Here is a 14,788-nt window from a genome sequence, read left to right as displayed (position 1 = left end):
GGGACCACTCGTGAGGTAACAGGATGGCTCTGCTCAACCTGTCCGCAATGACGTTGGATGACCCCGGGATGTGCGTTGCTATCAGAAAGCGACCCGTGGACTCTGCCCATTGCCAAATTCTCATGGCTTCTCTGCATAATGGTAAGATCTGGTTCCCCCTTGTTTGTTTATGTACCAGACTACAGACATGTTGTCTGTCTGAACTGCTACTGTTCCTAAAGGTAGGAGGTTTGAAAGTGCTGCAACGCCAAGAACACCGCCCTCATTTCCAGAACATTTATGTGCAGGTTGTACTCCATGTTGGACCATTCCCCTTGGACTGTTCTTCCCTGAAAAAGTCCCCCCCACCCTATCAGGGAAGCGTCCGTGGTTATAGTGGCCGTCGGATTCGGTAGAACAAATGGACGACCCATAGTGAGATCCTGGCTGGACACCCACCATGAGAGGTCTCGCTTGCAAGAATCTGTTATCAGAATCTCGTGCATTAGGGGTAACTGCTGGAACGACCACTGCGTGAACAGCAGCCATTGGAGGAGCCTCATGTGCAATCTTCCCATGGAAACCGCAATCAGGGACACTGCCATGAGTCCCAAAACCTTCAACACCAATTTGGCCGGGGCTTTCCTGCATTGCAGTAGAAGAAGAACCTGCTCCTTGAGGGATGAAGCCCTTACTTGAGGGAGCTTTACCAATGTTAAGCGCGTATCTAGGTCTGCTCCGATGAATGAAATATGCTGTGAGGGCAGTAAGACAGATTTTTTGAAGTTTATGGAAATCCCTAGGTGGGAACAAAGGTTGACTGTATAGTTTCTGGCTTGTATGAGGCGTCACTCGGTGGTGGCGGTGAGGAGCCAGTCGTCCAGATAGGGAAACACCCGGAATCCTAGAGATCTCAAGTGAGACGCTACCACTGCCATGCATTTGGTGAATACCCTGGGGGCTGAGGTGAGCCCAAAGGGCAGGGCTCGAAATTGAAAATGACTGGCTCCCAGCCGGAAGCGCAGGTGATCTCTGGACGTTCTGGCCATCTTGATGTGGTAGTACGCGTCCTTGAGATCTATCGAGCACATCCAGTCGTCCTTCTGCAAAAATGGAAGGATCGATTGAAGCGTGACCATCCGGAACTTTTCCTTCTTCACGAAGGTATTGAGATTGCTGAGATCCAAAATGGGTCTCCAGTCCCCTGTCTTTTTCGGAACTAAAAAGAACCTTGAGTAAGTTCCGGATCCTTTTTGGTCCGCCGGGACTGGCTGAATGACTCTTTTTTTGAGCAGCTTTGAAATTTCTATTGCTGCTGGGCCTCGCAGACGGGGTGGCACATCTGGAGACCTTCTTTGTTGGGGTGGAGTTGACATAAAGGGTATTTTGTATCCTCTGGTTACAATGTGTTTTACCCAGGAGTCTGAGAGTTAGCCAGGCCTGTGGGTATAAAGCCAAGCAACCCCCGACTGCCTCCAGAGCAGGACAGTCGGGCCCCCATTCAGGAGTGCTGGAAAGGCTTACCAGGGATAGTATCCCTGTCGCCTTGGTTCTGCGGACCCCCTCTGCCGCCAGGGCGGCGTCTTCCATGTCTGCCCCCCCTCTGCCTCTGGGGGGGGGTTCACTCTGTGTGGCCTGGAAAGATCCCTGAGTTCTACGGAACCACATTTTTCCGCCTCGTTGCCCTTTGGGGTACGGTCTAGATGGAACGGAAAAACGGACTCCAACAGCATACAGAGTCTTTCCTTCCTGCTCACACCGAGTTAATGTCTCTTTCACTTTGGGCCCAAAAAGAGTGGCACCATCAAAGGGGGCGTTGGTGAAAGAAGACTTGAAGGCTTCCGCAAAAGAGCACAGCCACATCCAGGATTGTCTTCATAGAGCAATCGCTGAAGCTGCGGCCCTACTCGACCCTTCAGCCGCATACGAGATGAGCCTCATGGACGAGTTCACTACGGAGGTAAGGGTGTTAAGTTGTGCTGTTACCTTATCTGAAACAGCAGCATCTGTGTTACCCTGGAGGGTATCTCTCAGCTCCTCGATGAGATCCCTCTGTAGTCATGTAAAATGTCTCAAATAGTTTAGCGAACGCATGGAAAAAGTCGCTGAACTAAAAACGCGCTTCCCGTATCTGTCCATAGTCCTAGAATCTTTATTAGGAGGATGAACAGAAGAGGAAGACTCCGACATCTCCTTTTTAGTGGCTGCGGCCACCACCATAGCATCAACCGGGACTCTTTTGGTGAGATAAGTCTTGTCCTGGGGAGCGGTAATAAATTTACTTGGTTTTCGAGGGACCGGTTCCACTGTGTCCGGTGTCTCCCACGCCCTTCGAGCAATCAAATCCATTAACTCATCGAAGGGTGGAGTAACCCAGAAGGTAGAAGGTTGAGCACCAAATGCCTTCGGCAACACCGACTCATCCTCAGTGGGGGCTAGGGACTGCCAATCACCCCTCTGTTTTAATATCTCCAAGATGTCCGCAAATGAGACATCCTCGGAGGGGGATTTTGGGGACCCCTCTGACTCATCCAAGTCAGTGTCAGAAGTTAGAGATTCCTGTGGGGAATCTAAGTGCCTCCTCTTGCACAATCTTTTCCTCGGAACCTCATCGGAGGGAGATTCCGGTGAGGCCTCCGAGGAACAGGGGGCATCCTCTAGGGATGGCTGAGACAATGGTGCTCCACGCTTTGGATGTGTCGTGGGAACAGAAACAGAGAGCGGCTCCTTAAGGGAGGGAGAAGACGCGTCCGATGAAGTGGTTGTCTGTGTAGACAAAACCTTCCTCATAAGGTCAAAAACCCCTGAACCTCGAGTCGAGGACTCCCCCGGTTCCGAAGAACATGGAAGAATCCGAGACACGGGGCCCATGGGTCTCGACCCCGAGGACGGAGCCGAGCCGATCTGCGCCGAGGCCCCGAGAGGGAGAGTTGGCACTGAAAGGTCGGTACGACTCTCGGTCCCGGAACCAAGGAGAGATCGTCGACTCCGCAACTCACCTATAGGTTCCGATGGAGTCGAGGTAAATGGTGTCAATCGTGCAATGGACGGTTTCGGCACCGAGGGCTCCACTATCATCGGCTCATCCTCTTCCGGCTCCGAAGACTGGATGGGTCTCGAAGGAGGACTTGTTGGAGGTAAGGGAAGGCCTTCTAGTTTCGACACCAATTGGGAGGAAACTGCAATCAATTTGGAAAGGGCCGTGTTCTCCATAGGTTTCTGCACGACACGATCCACATCAGTATTGGATAATGGTCTGGAAGATCGGGTCGAAGGGGCCGAAGATGGCACCGACTGAAGAATAGACGGTGGCGGTAGTTCCGACACCGGTTCCAAGACCTGGGGCTCAGTGAGAGATAAACGTTCGACGCTCGGCCGCAAAGTCTGTGGAACCGGTGAACTAACTTTCGAAGATGTACTCAGAGCCGATGACATGGGCTCCAACATCTTCGACCCCTTCGAGGACTTAGAAGCCTGGTCAGACTTGTCCAAGGCCTCCTGGAAGGCAGGCTTAAGAAGTCCCCTGTCAATAAATTTCCTGCGTCTATCTGTTATGACCCTCCCACTGAAGGAATGGCAAATAGAGCAATCCTCTTGCAAGTGGAGAGGGCCAAGACAGTAGACACAGGAAGTGTGGTTGTCAGTGATGGACATTTTCTGTCCACACTGACACCTTTTAAAACCAGACTTGGCTTTTTCAGACATGTTAATTAAAGAAGAGAGAATTTAACACTAGCTAATATTAGGAAGAATTAAAGCTATAGGTTAAAGAAGGGTAGGCCCCAAAAGGGAAACCTATAAAAAAAAACTAACTACAATACACACACACACACACACACACACACACACACACACACACACACACACACACACACACACACACACACTATAGGATAGAAAATACAATATCAAAAAACTATAGGAATATAAAAACTTTTAACAACAAAAAAGAAACTATCTTATCTGTCTAACAACAGTTTTCTCTGGTCCGAGCTCTCTGAACGATGTGACCCGTTGCAGTGGCAAACTAGATCTGGGTAATGGCAGGGAGGATTGTGGGATATAGCCTGGTCTCAAGCTTCTCTAAGATGCAGAGCTTTGCTATGCGGCCGACTTGGAGCCGAGGATCGGCTCCGAACCCATGTGTAAGAACAAACGGCGAGATTGAACACTCTCACATGGATAATCATAAGGCCTTCTTTAGCTACATCAGAAACCTTAAAGGAAAAACCCAGATCTGCTCAGAACTGATTGCTAATGGCACTACATATACCGAACCTGCAGAAATAGCCAACTTGGTAGCTAACAAGTTAAGAGAAAATTTCTTTCCCTGACCCCACCACATATCTCCCAAAGCATTCCTACCATCTGCCCTCCACTTAGTATCACAAAGGAGCAGGTCGTAAATGCTCTCCAAAGCCAAAAACACAGACTATATGGGACCTGATAATATCCCAGGCTGCATTCTAAATGGATTAAAACATGAACAAGTTGCACCACTGGGTACTCTCTTTAACCACAGTCTAAGCACTGGTTTTGTACTTGCTGAATGGAAAATAGTAGCAGTCAGGGATCCCTGGTGGTCTAGTGGTTAGGATTTGGCGCTCTCACCACCAAAGCCCGGGTTCAATTCCCAGTCAGGGAACTTCAATGGATTTTTAGGGAGGGAGGGTGGCCTAATGGTTAAGGTGTTTGCCTTACAAACACAAGGTGCAGGGTTTGAGTCTCACAAGGGATAATTGGCTAAGCTTAAAATGGCTCGCAAGGGCAGTTAGCTTAGTACTAACCTATGAACTAAGTCATCCTCTTATATACAAGAGGCGAGTCCACAGACCCTGGGAACTACAGACCCATAAGCCTGACCAGACTAATATGCAAGGCTATGCAAAGAATAATCATGGACTACTTAGAGGCGATCTCTGCTTGACTTACAAAGCCATGTCTGACCCAGATCTGTTAGAAATGTTACATCTAAAGAAATTCCAATCCCTTTGCACCACATGCTCCAGAGACCTCAACCTCATTACCACAATCAACAGAACATGCTGGAGGGACAGGTTCATAACCCAGAGACTGTCCACGCTATGGAACAGACTTCCCATACATGTCAAGCAGAGCACCTCACTTACCCTCTTCAAGAGAAATCTTGATGAGTGGATGAGAAAAAGAAAATTCACCCCAGGGATCACTCCAGTGGCTCTACTCAACAGAGGCACTGGGAACTAAGGTCGGGTGGCACGATGCCAGAGTATGGGCTAGGCTTGTAAAGGCTCCAGGGCCATTAGCCTAGTCCACACCTATGGACCTTATCAACAAAGATATAGTAGACCTCCAAACACTCGACCCAACCCAGTTTGGCTTTGCTAAAGGGAGATCCTGCCTCTTGAACTTAGTAGACTTCTTTGAGACAGTCACTAAAACCCTGGATGAAGGCAAATCCATGCATAAGGCCTACCTGGACCTGGCCAAGGCCTTTGACTCTATTCCCCACTCAGGCATCATTGACAAACTGACCCAGCTGGAGATTAACTCGTATACTGTTTGGTGAGTTGCAAACTGGGTTACCAATAGAATGCACACAGTCAAAATAGGTGACTTTACCTCCACCAGCAGACCCATAACCAGTGGTGTTCCACAGGGATATGTGCTGGGGGCCCCTACTGTTTGGAATCTACTTCTCAGATGTACAGGCTAAGACAAAAAGCCTATGGCTGACAAAGTTTGCTGATGACTGCAAAAAAAGATGTCACCATCCTACAAGAGGGACTTACACAGATAAATGATTCCTGCTAATGTCATGGGCTAAAACTCAATGCAAAAAAATGCATTATCATTCCCTTCAGCAAAGGCAATGTCCCTGCAGATTACTAACTTAATAGGAACACCCTACGCACGCAATCAGTGGTGAGAGATTTGGGCACATAAGTTGACAGCAACTTTCCTTTGACCACCAAGTCTCCACAGTGGTAAGAAAGGCCTTCTACGTCGCCTACCTCATAAATAAGGTCACTGCATCCAGAACAAAAGACGTTATAACATTCCTGTACTTCTCACTCATGAGGCCAATAATAGAGTACAGTGTTACCTTTGGTTTGTACCTTACCAGGCAGCTGCAGCAACTGGAAAGACCTCAAAGGTTTCTTTCAAAGAAAATTCTGTGTCTTCAGGATATGTCATAAGGTGACAGACTGAAATCACTGTCACTATACTCTGTATCTTACAGACTACTAAGAGGTGAACACTGCCTTGCATATAAAGCAATCTCAGATCCTGCTCTAATGGAAATGCTGCACATTCATAAATCAAATGGCATAAGATGCACTCACTCTAGGGAAATCAACCTAATATGTGAGATCAACAGGACTTGCTAGACAGACAGATATGTCTCATAGAACTTACCTCTCCTCTGGAACAAACTTCCAATTCAGTTGAAGCAGAGCCCCTCTCTGACCCTATTTAAGCGTAATTTGGATGACTGAATGGGAAACCATGAATTCATCCAAAGAGATTCACCTGTGTCCCTGTTTGACAGGGGCAGTAGTTGTTGACCACGCTTAACACCTTGATATTCTTGGGAATAAGGGTTGTACTTGGCTAGGCTTGTAAGGGTCCTAGGAACATTAGCCTATTAACTTCCTATGATCCTGTCATCAGGAGTTGAAAAGACAATATTCTCCTTAGCTTCCTCAGTAAGAGGAACCTGCCAGTAGCCTTATGTTAAATCAAGAGTAGTTAAAAACTACCTTCTTACTCTAACTTCCAAAGCCATTCAATCATTTAATCTGCCCTAGGTACAGAATGACTACTGAAATTGTAAATACCGTTTAATTTCCTAAAGTCATTGCAGAGTGTAATGGTTTCACCCAGTTTATAACCCACACTACAGGGCTATTCTAATTGTTGGTAAATTCATGTATTCTAGTTGGAGCACCTTTTTTATTTCCCCTCCTCAAATATATTTCCTTAAGGATTCTGGACTCCTGTATGACTTCAGATTAGCCTTCTCCTTGGTGTTCATTTACATATGTTTTTTAATTAGGTTAATCCTAACTATGAGTTCTGAGAATACTACTTCTGTTTCTGGAGTTCTGACAATGTGTCATTTACTAGGACCTTTGATATAGACTACAGCCTTCTTTCCTTACCAGGTTCCTTGGTCTTGGCTCCTAAACTTAATATAGCTGTCTGTATCTTTCTCCAGTGCTTCAACACATTTTCATGACAGATTTGCTGGGGACATTTCTTTCCTATCTGTCTACTTTTACAATCTACATCAGTTAGTTTCTCTATAACCTCAAAGGTTCCTGACACTGCTAACAACTTGTTCTCAGCAGAAGGACCAAAGACTAATAACTGGTACCCCAACACGTAAATTTCTATCTGTAGAATTTCTGTTGTACAGCCTTCTTTAAGTGTCTTACGCCATTTCCATATTCTCTTGGACTAAAGGCATTACTACTTTTAATCGGTCCAATATACCATGTCATGCTTCAATAAATTTTAAAGAGGGTATTTATGTCTCTACTATATTCAAAGTCACGCAAGTACGAGCCAGGTGCACGGCCAAAAATCAACCACAATCCACAAACAGAGGTATTTATATTTCCCCATGTCTCATTCATGTGATGTCTAACAACCCCTGGGCTGCCTGCAGTAATGAATTTCACAACAACTAAATCCTTTTGACAGCTGTGTTATTCCTCAGATGGCAAATATGAAGTAAGGTAGCAGCTAATCCCAGTTATTCCCCACGTCCTCAATGACCTACCCTACCATGAGTTTTAGAATCCTTTTGAAATATTTCACCAGGCAGTTAGTCTGGTGGGGATGGATATACTGAGGTCTGGAGTTGTTTTACTTTAAATGCAGGCATAGGTGATACATAGTTTTGAAAATAAAAGTGTTTCCCTGAACGGTAAAGCATTTATTTCAGTACCATCACCATAGAAAATAATAAAACCAACACAGTGGATATGTAACTTTGGCAGTGGCATTTAGGAGATGATTTTCTACAGGATGTTTAGTGCCATAATCTAGGATACCCATACACATAATGGAATTAATGACTGGAACTAACAAGAGTCCAGTGACACCTAGCACAATTTGCTTGGTCTGGGGTTGTCTTTTGGCACTCAGAGCATATGGCTTTTTTATTATGCCCAGCCAATATGATCTGACTAAAAACCTAGCATTGGTTTTGTCTACAACTAGGTGGCTGCCTCATAGCTACATGGTTGTCCACCAGTCTCATCACTAAGTTCCTAAACAGTCTGGGTGACAACAGCTGATGCATTACTTTTCCATCTTCTTTATTTACACTTAAAAGGCTAAGTTCTTTTGTAAGTCAAAACAAGTTTCGTCTTCCCACTGGGACTTTTTAAAATGCATCCGACTTATGTGAAGGTCAGTAAAGTCAAGGTTTTTTTCCTACTATCTTCTTGTGTGTTAGTGAACACTGCTTCTTCCCTTACAGGGTTTTCATTACCCCACTCTTCCCTTAGGAAAGGTAGTTCACACCAACAGTCTGAGTGACTATCAGTTGCTCTCTCTTCCTTAGAGGACTTGGGGAGTTTTCTGTTTGTGACGTGATGATCAACACTCCCCATTTTGTCATTCTGTGGTTTTGACACAACAGACCATTTGCAGGCTCAACCAAGGTGAACAGACACACACATTTTTCTTTTCCTCCAAGAACATCGAAGTGATGTTTCTTTTTCCACCAACTTGCTTAACGTGTCTGGACTTTTTCTCATGGGCTTCTATCTCAGTCTAGTTTCAGTCTCACCTAGAACTACATTTTAGCTTCTGGAGGAGATGCAGGGTCTTCTTCTCCCTGTATGTGCACACATATATATGTTCCTTTCGGGGCTCTCTAGTACTAATCCTAGGCCTTTACTGAACCAAAGCTTGTTAATGTTCACAATTCTTGGTAGTTCCCTTCACCCATTTTACAGGATGGCAAAAACATGGCTATGAACTGTTTTTACTAGGGGTCCATCAATTTAAGCTGGGTGTATGATTTAGCAAAAAAATACACCTTTCCACAGTTATCACAACTAATCAAAATGAGGGAAGTAATTCCCAATTATGTCATTAGGTACATGTGGCACAAGTGCATCAGGGTGAAATGCCCTCACAAATCTCAGTTTAGATTTTCATCTTGTTTCTTGTCTCAGTGGAAAAGCATTACTACCATAGTTTTTTTTTCTTCAAAATAAATGACCCCTTTATAACAGTGACCATACTACCAAACTCTAATGGCCCCTGTATTTCTTTCCCCTCTGCTAGTACATCACACTTAATTAGGCAGTTGCACAACAACAGAATGCAGTTTCTACCATTCTAGCAGCAGAAGTCTTTTTCTATACGTCGCATATCATTTACATCTCATATTAGATTTGACATTTAAATAATTAATTTAATTATTTTGCATGCATCTCTACTTAAGCTACCAAACTAAAAAGTTATTTAGAAATGCTTTCTGCATTCCTCTGCACATATGTATTTTGTTTTCAGCTCTCGATAATCTGTTTGGGCTGGTGTCCTCAGCATGATTGATTTAAGAAGTGGCCTGTTCTAAGTGAGAGACAGACACATTACTGCAGGTCTTGGGTAACCTTTAGCACTTCGGCTTCAGATTTCTCTTCTTTTTCAGATTTCACTTGATTTTCATTGGTTATTTTGTTTTCTTGGGTGATACGTAACTACACAGAGTGTAACTTAGCCTTGTCTTCTGATAACAGTCAGGAGGCCTGCATAGCATGTAATCAGTGTCTGACTCTCGCTGGAGATTCTTCCCACCCACCTACTCCCTGTTGTGCTTTTAAACTTGGTGGCTTATGGGCTGCCCACTGTCAAGTCAGCTTTGAAAGCTACTCCCAGTCTCATCTGTTCATTCTACTAGGCACTGAAAGATCATACTGGGAAGGGCCTTCCTCTATGACACTTAAAGCTTGAGTTATCCTTGGTTTCATATCATCCCAGGCACTTACTGCACAGTCTTCAAAAGTTTCCAACTTAATAAAATGGAATCCGGATAACATAAAGGCATTGCTACTCAATACTAGGAGCCTCAACCAAAACCTCCACTCCCTACAGGCATTACTAACCCTGGAATGCAGTGATTTATGCATCTTCATGGAGATGTGGTTCTAGACCATTGAGAGCATCTAATCAGTGCAGAGTTTCAACACCTACCATGCCTCCAAGCCCACCAGACCAGATTATGCTACTAAAGTCTTTGGTCTTTCTCTATTTGTAAAACAAAATCTCATCTCCAGGATCACGAGACACTAGTCTCGCATGTAAAGCCATTGAAAGAATTATTAAGGAAATGATCAGTAATGACATAGGAAGCCTCCAGACACTGAACCCAACCAAATTTGGTTTCATCAAGGGCATGGCATGCCTACTGAACCAACCTGGTGGACTTCTTTGAAAAGGTCACCAAAGCAATGGATAAGGGCAAAATGGTTCACACTGCGTACCTTGACTTGGGCAAGGCATTTGACACTACCCCACTCAGGCATTACTGACAAATGTAAGAGGTTTAGTACAAACCCTTGTGTCACCCGGTGGATAGCCAGCTGGCTCACACTCACAGAGAGGACCCAGGGAGTTAGAAATGGAGAGTCCACCTCTACAAAAAGGCTAGTTATAAGCAGAGACCTTCAGGGATCGGTCCTGGGACTGCTCCTCTTTGGCATTTACTTCTCTGAAGTCAAGGCCAATGTCAATGGCCTCTGGCTGACTAAATTTGCTGAGGACTGCAAATCTGGAACTGTCACTGAACTGCCCACCGACACAAATGCTCTTCAGGAAGGGCTGACACAGACAGACAACTGGTGTCAGAGCCATAGACTAAAACTAAATGCCAAGAAATGCATAACAGTATCTTTTGGGAAGTCATCCACCCCTCGTAACTATCATATTGATAACATATCCCTAAGAGTTGACCCAGTAGTCAGGGGCTTGGGGGGCACACATAGACAGTAATCTAGCCTTTCACCATCATATGTCTACAGTAGTGAGAAAATCATTCTATGTTGCGCAACTTATAAACAAAAGCATGGCATCTAGGTCCAAGGAAGTCATTGCTCCACTGTATTCAGCACTCATCACACCTATCACTGTGTACACTCCCCTCTTTGGTATGTACCTAGCCAGGCATATCCAACAACTGGAATGTCCACAAAGTTCTTCACAAAACTAATCAGGGCTTAAATAACCATGTCCTACGCAGACCACCTCAAGGCCCTATCGCTATATTCTGTCTCCTACAGGCTGTTGAGGGGAGATCTATGCCTGGTATACAGGGCATTGTCAGACTGATGGACCTCTTGCATATCAACAAAACAAACAGCACCAGATTACCCATTCTAAAGACTTAAACCTGGCCTGTGATATAAATAGGACATGCTGGAGAGACAGGTATGTATCCCAAAGACTATACCTTCTCTGGGACCGTCTCCCCATTCTTGTGAAGCAGAGTTCCTCCCTAACCCAATTCAAGTGCAACTTGGGACAGTTGGATGGGGAACAGGAAATTCATCCCTGGTTTGGTACCTATGTCTCTAATGAACACAAGCAGCCTGTAAATGGTCCATCTCCCAGGACCCTGCTTGTAAATGTTTCACCTACCAAGCCCCTGCTTACACTTATCAAGGGAACCAGAACTTGTCGGAGATTTGGGACATGTAGCTAGATTTAAAAAGGCCCTTGTGGTTGTTACACTAGTACACAGCTATGCACCTATAATGACCTGGAACTTCTCAATGTCCAACTTACCATTAACAAAACCCATTACCACACTGCAACTCACAATAGTATCCCCCCTGCTATGCCCACCCCCCTCCCCCTCGAACCATACTTCTTACCTGACTAGTATGGAATCTCTATGCATTAGGCCAAACATGACTGATTCTCTTATGGGACTTCAACTATCCAGCATGCGCCCCCCCCCCTCACACACACACATACCCATCAAATGAAAGATGTGTAGTTCTCCTAATATATATGTGCAGAGATTTCAGGACTTCAAAAATACAAATTCTGGGCCAGTTTAGTCTTCAAACCAACTAAAAGGGAGACAAAATCCTGGACTTGGTTTTCACCAATATAGGACAGCTCTGTTCCCTAACAGTTGTAACTTCCTCCCTAGTCAAATAGGACCATAAATCAGTCGCATTAACAAAGAGACAAATTGCAAGTATCTTCGAATACATCAGTATGCAAAGGCTACTCTACCAAAACTGAGTGATGACCTGGCTAAAATCAACATCCAGCTCCGATATGATGACACTAATGCATATGTGGAATCCTTTACCTCCAAAGTCTATGCACATGAATAGCTGCATTGATGCAACTGTTCCCCTTTGAACTCAACACAATTACAATTTTAACAATACACTTTTGTGGAGGAACACAAATGTAAAAAGGGTATTCTATATCAGTATCCAAACAGGTCATTTTACCTGACTAATATCAGTAAACAAACAGACTTTGTACCTGACTAACGGAGGACAGCAACAGTCATCTCCCTATACAAAGGTGGGGCATCAACAGTCCTAAGTAACTATAGACCCATAATTTTGACCGCCTCATCCATAAAGCTATGGAGAGGATCTCTATGGAAATAATAAACACGGACATAGGTAGCCCAAAAACTCTTGACCCAAGCCAGTTTGGTTTTGCCAAGGGCAAATCCTGCCTGCTTAACCTGGTCAACTTCTTCAAAAAGGTTACTGAAGCAATCAGTGAGGAAAAAACAGTAGAAACAGCATATCTAGACCTTGCAAGGGGGTTGAACACCATTCCATACTCAGATATTGTTAAACTCTTACAGTTAAATGTTAATCCCTATGTAACTCACTGGATCAGCAAATTAGCTGATAAACAGAACTCAGGAGATTAGCGTAGGTGATTCTACTTCCTACAAAAGGCCTGTCACTAGTGGTGTACCCCACACTTCTGTGCTTGGGCCACTCCTATTTGGTATTTACTTCTTGGATGTCAGGGGTTTATGTCTGACCAACTTTGCAGAAGAATAAACTTGGAGCCAACATAAACTCTTCAGAGGACACCAGGATCCTACAGAAGAGCCTTTTAAAACACTTAGTGTTATAACCATGGACTAAAATTAAATGGCAAAAAAAAATTGAGGTTTCAAGACAGCTGCACACTCAGCAACAGCTGGTTTCTAGTTATCCTGGTGTGAAAACAGACACTCTGCAGAGAAGGCACCATACACTTGTGTTTATGGGTGAATTTCAGTAACTGGCTAGTACGTACACTGCCTGAATGCCAGGAATAAAGAAATACAGAAGACATGGAAAAAATCAGCTGCAAAAAGTGAGGAAGAAACACTGACTAGAGAGAGTTCTGCAGTTGTTCAGCAAAAAGTAATGCAACCTTCAGACATGACTTCCAATAACCTGCAGGATGACATAAGACAACTGCATACATACCTAGTTAAAATAAACAAAACACTGACAGAGTATATCAACACAAACAACAAAAGGTTGGAAGAAGCTTTAAACAGATATTCATATGAGATGATAGAGCTGCAAAAATCAGAGGTTGAAATGAAGAAAAGGCTGGCTGAATATGAGACCACTCGGGAAGAAATGTTTAAAAAAATAATAGAATTAGAGGACATAGCACACAGACAAAACTTGAGATTTTCAGCTATACCAAAGAAATTGAGAGGAACAGACTGCATTAAATTTATGAAAGCACAAATACGCAACTGGACTGGTATTCCACAGCAGGACGACTTAGTTGAATGGGCACATCGTGTGTAAGCTCCAAATCTAGCTATAAGAAAGCAACCTAGACCTTTAATAATAAGGATGCAATCCTACCAGCAGAAAGAGTTGATTTTGTCAAAACTGTGGCAGAAGGACAAAATATTAGAAGCAGGAGACAGCAGAGTGTTTGTGGAGAATGATTACTCATTGTACACCAGCCAAAAAAGAAGTAAATTCATTCTATTATTCAGAGAATGTTGAGGCGCAGGTTTGAGATTCAAACTGCTATAGCCAGCTGTCTTCAATGTATTCTTCCCTGGAGGGGCAAAATAATTTTTTGATGAAGTGCATGCAAAGAAGGAAATACAAAAGTATGTCCAACAAAAACAGAGCTGTGAAAAAGAAAGAGATTTGGCTTCTTGTTCCACTGGTAATAAAGACCAGAGAGAGACTGCACCTGTGAAACCTTTTCCAGTATTTCAACAGATAATGTTGGAGGGAAGGAAAGAGCACAAGAGTTGGCTAGAAGAATCGAGACTACATTGGAAATGAAGCAGAGACAGGATTTGGGTGATGGTAAAATCTGTAACTTAAGGTGGGTGTATAATGCAATAATTATCTTTGTGAACTATAATAGCACAAGAAAATCTGGAAATACTGGACTTCTTCAAAATTTGTTTGCTGAGGGGGGTGACTCTAAAGTATATGTCCTACTTCATGTCATTAATATTCTGAAAAAAGCTTTGGGGAGGGGGAAGACAGGGGAGAACACTAACTATAGGCAAAGAAAACACCTTATTTTCTTAATCATATTGTATCTGTGTTGCATGGTTTTCTTTGCATGCTATTTTGGATGTAATGGGAATTGTAAACAGGTGTTATTTTTATCCCCTCTTCTCTTTTTATTCTTGTGCAGTTTTGAGAAACATAGGCAATGCAATGATTTAAAAAAAAAACTAAAAGGGGAGCCTGGTTAAGGGTACATGACAGAATTCTAATTAATGTGCTTGTTTTCATTCTTGCATGGGGAAATAACTGATTAAGGACTTTTGTTTTAAGAC

At 43.9% G+C, this 14,788-nt stretch overlaps 1 protein-coding gene and 1 non-coding gene across 21 annotated transcripts in view; one reads left to right on the top strand and one right to left on the bottom strand.

Moving 5' to 3' along the window:
- Positions 1–14,788, bottom strand: part of CLASP2 (cytoplasmic linker associated protein 2) — a 7,203,062-nt gene that overhangs the window by 856,898 nt on the left and 6,331,376 nt on the right. The window lies entirely within an intron of this gene.
- TRNAE-CUC lies at positions 4,553–4,624 on the top strand. Its single transcript has one exon. It is a non-coding gene; the product is annotated as a tRNA-Glu (tRNA).

This window comes from Protopterus annectens, chromosome 3.part0 (genome assembly GCF_019279795.1).
Source record: "Protopterus annectens isolate FY-2018-M chromosome 3.part0, PAN1.0, whole genome shotgun sequence".
Lineage (NCBI taxonomy): Eukaryota > Metazoa > Chordata > Ceratodontiformes > Protopteridae > Protopterus > Protopterus annectens.
The sequence above is the reverse complement of the archived record's forward strand: the minus strand, read 5'-3'. Positions and strand labels throughout refer to the sequence as shown.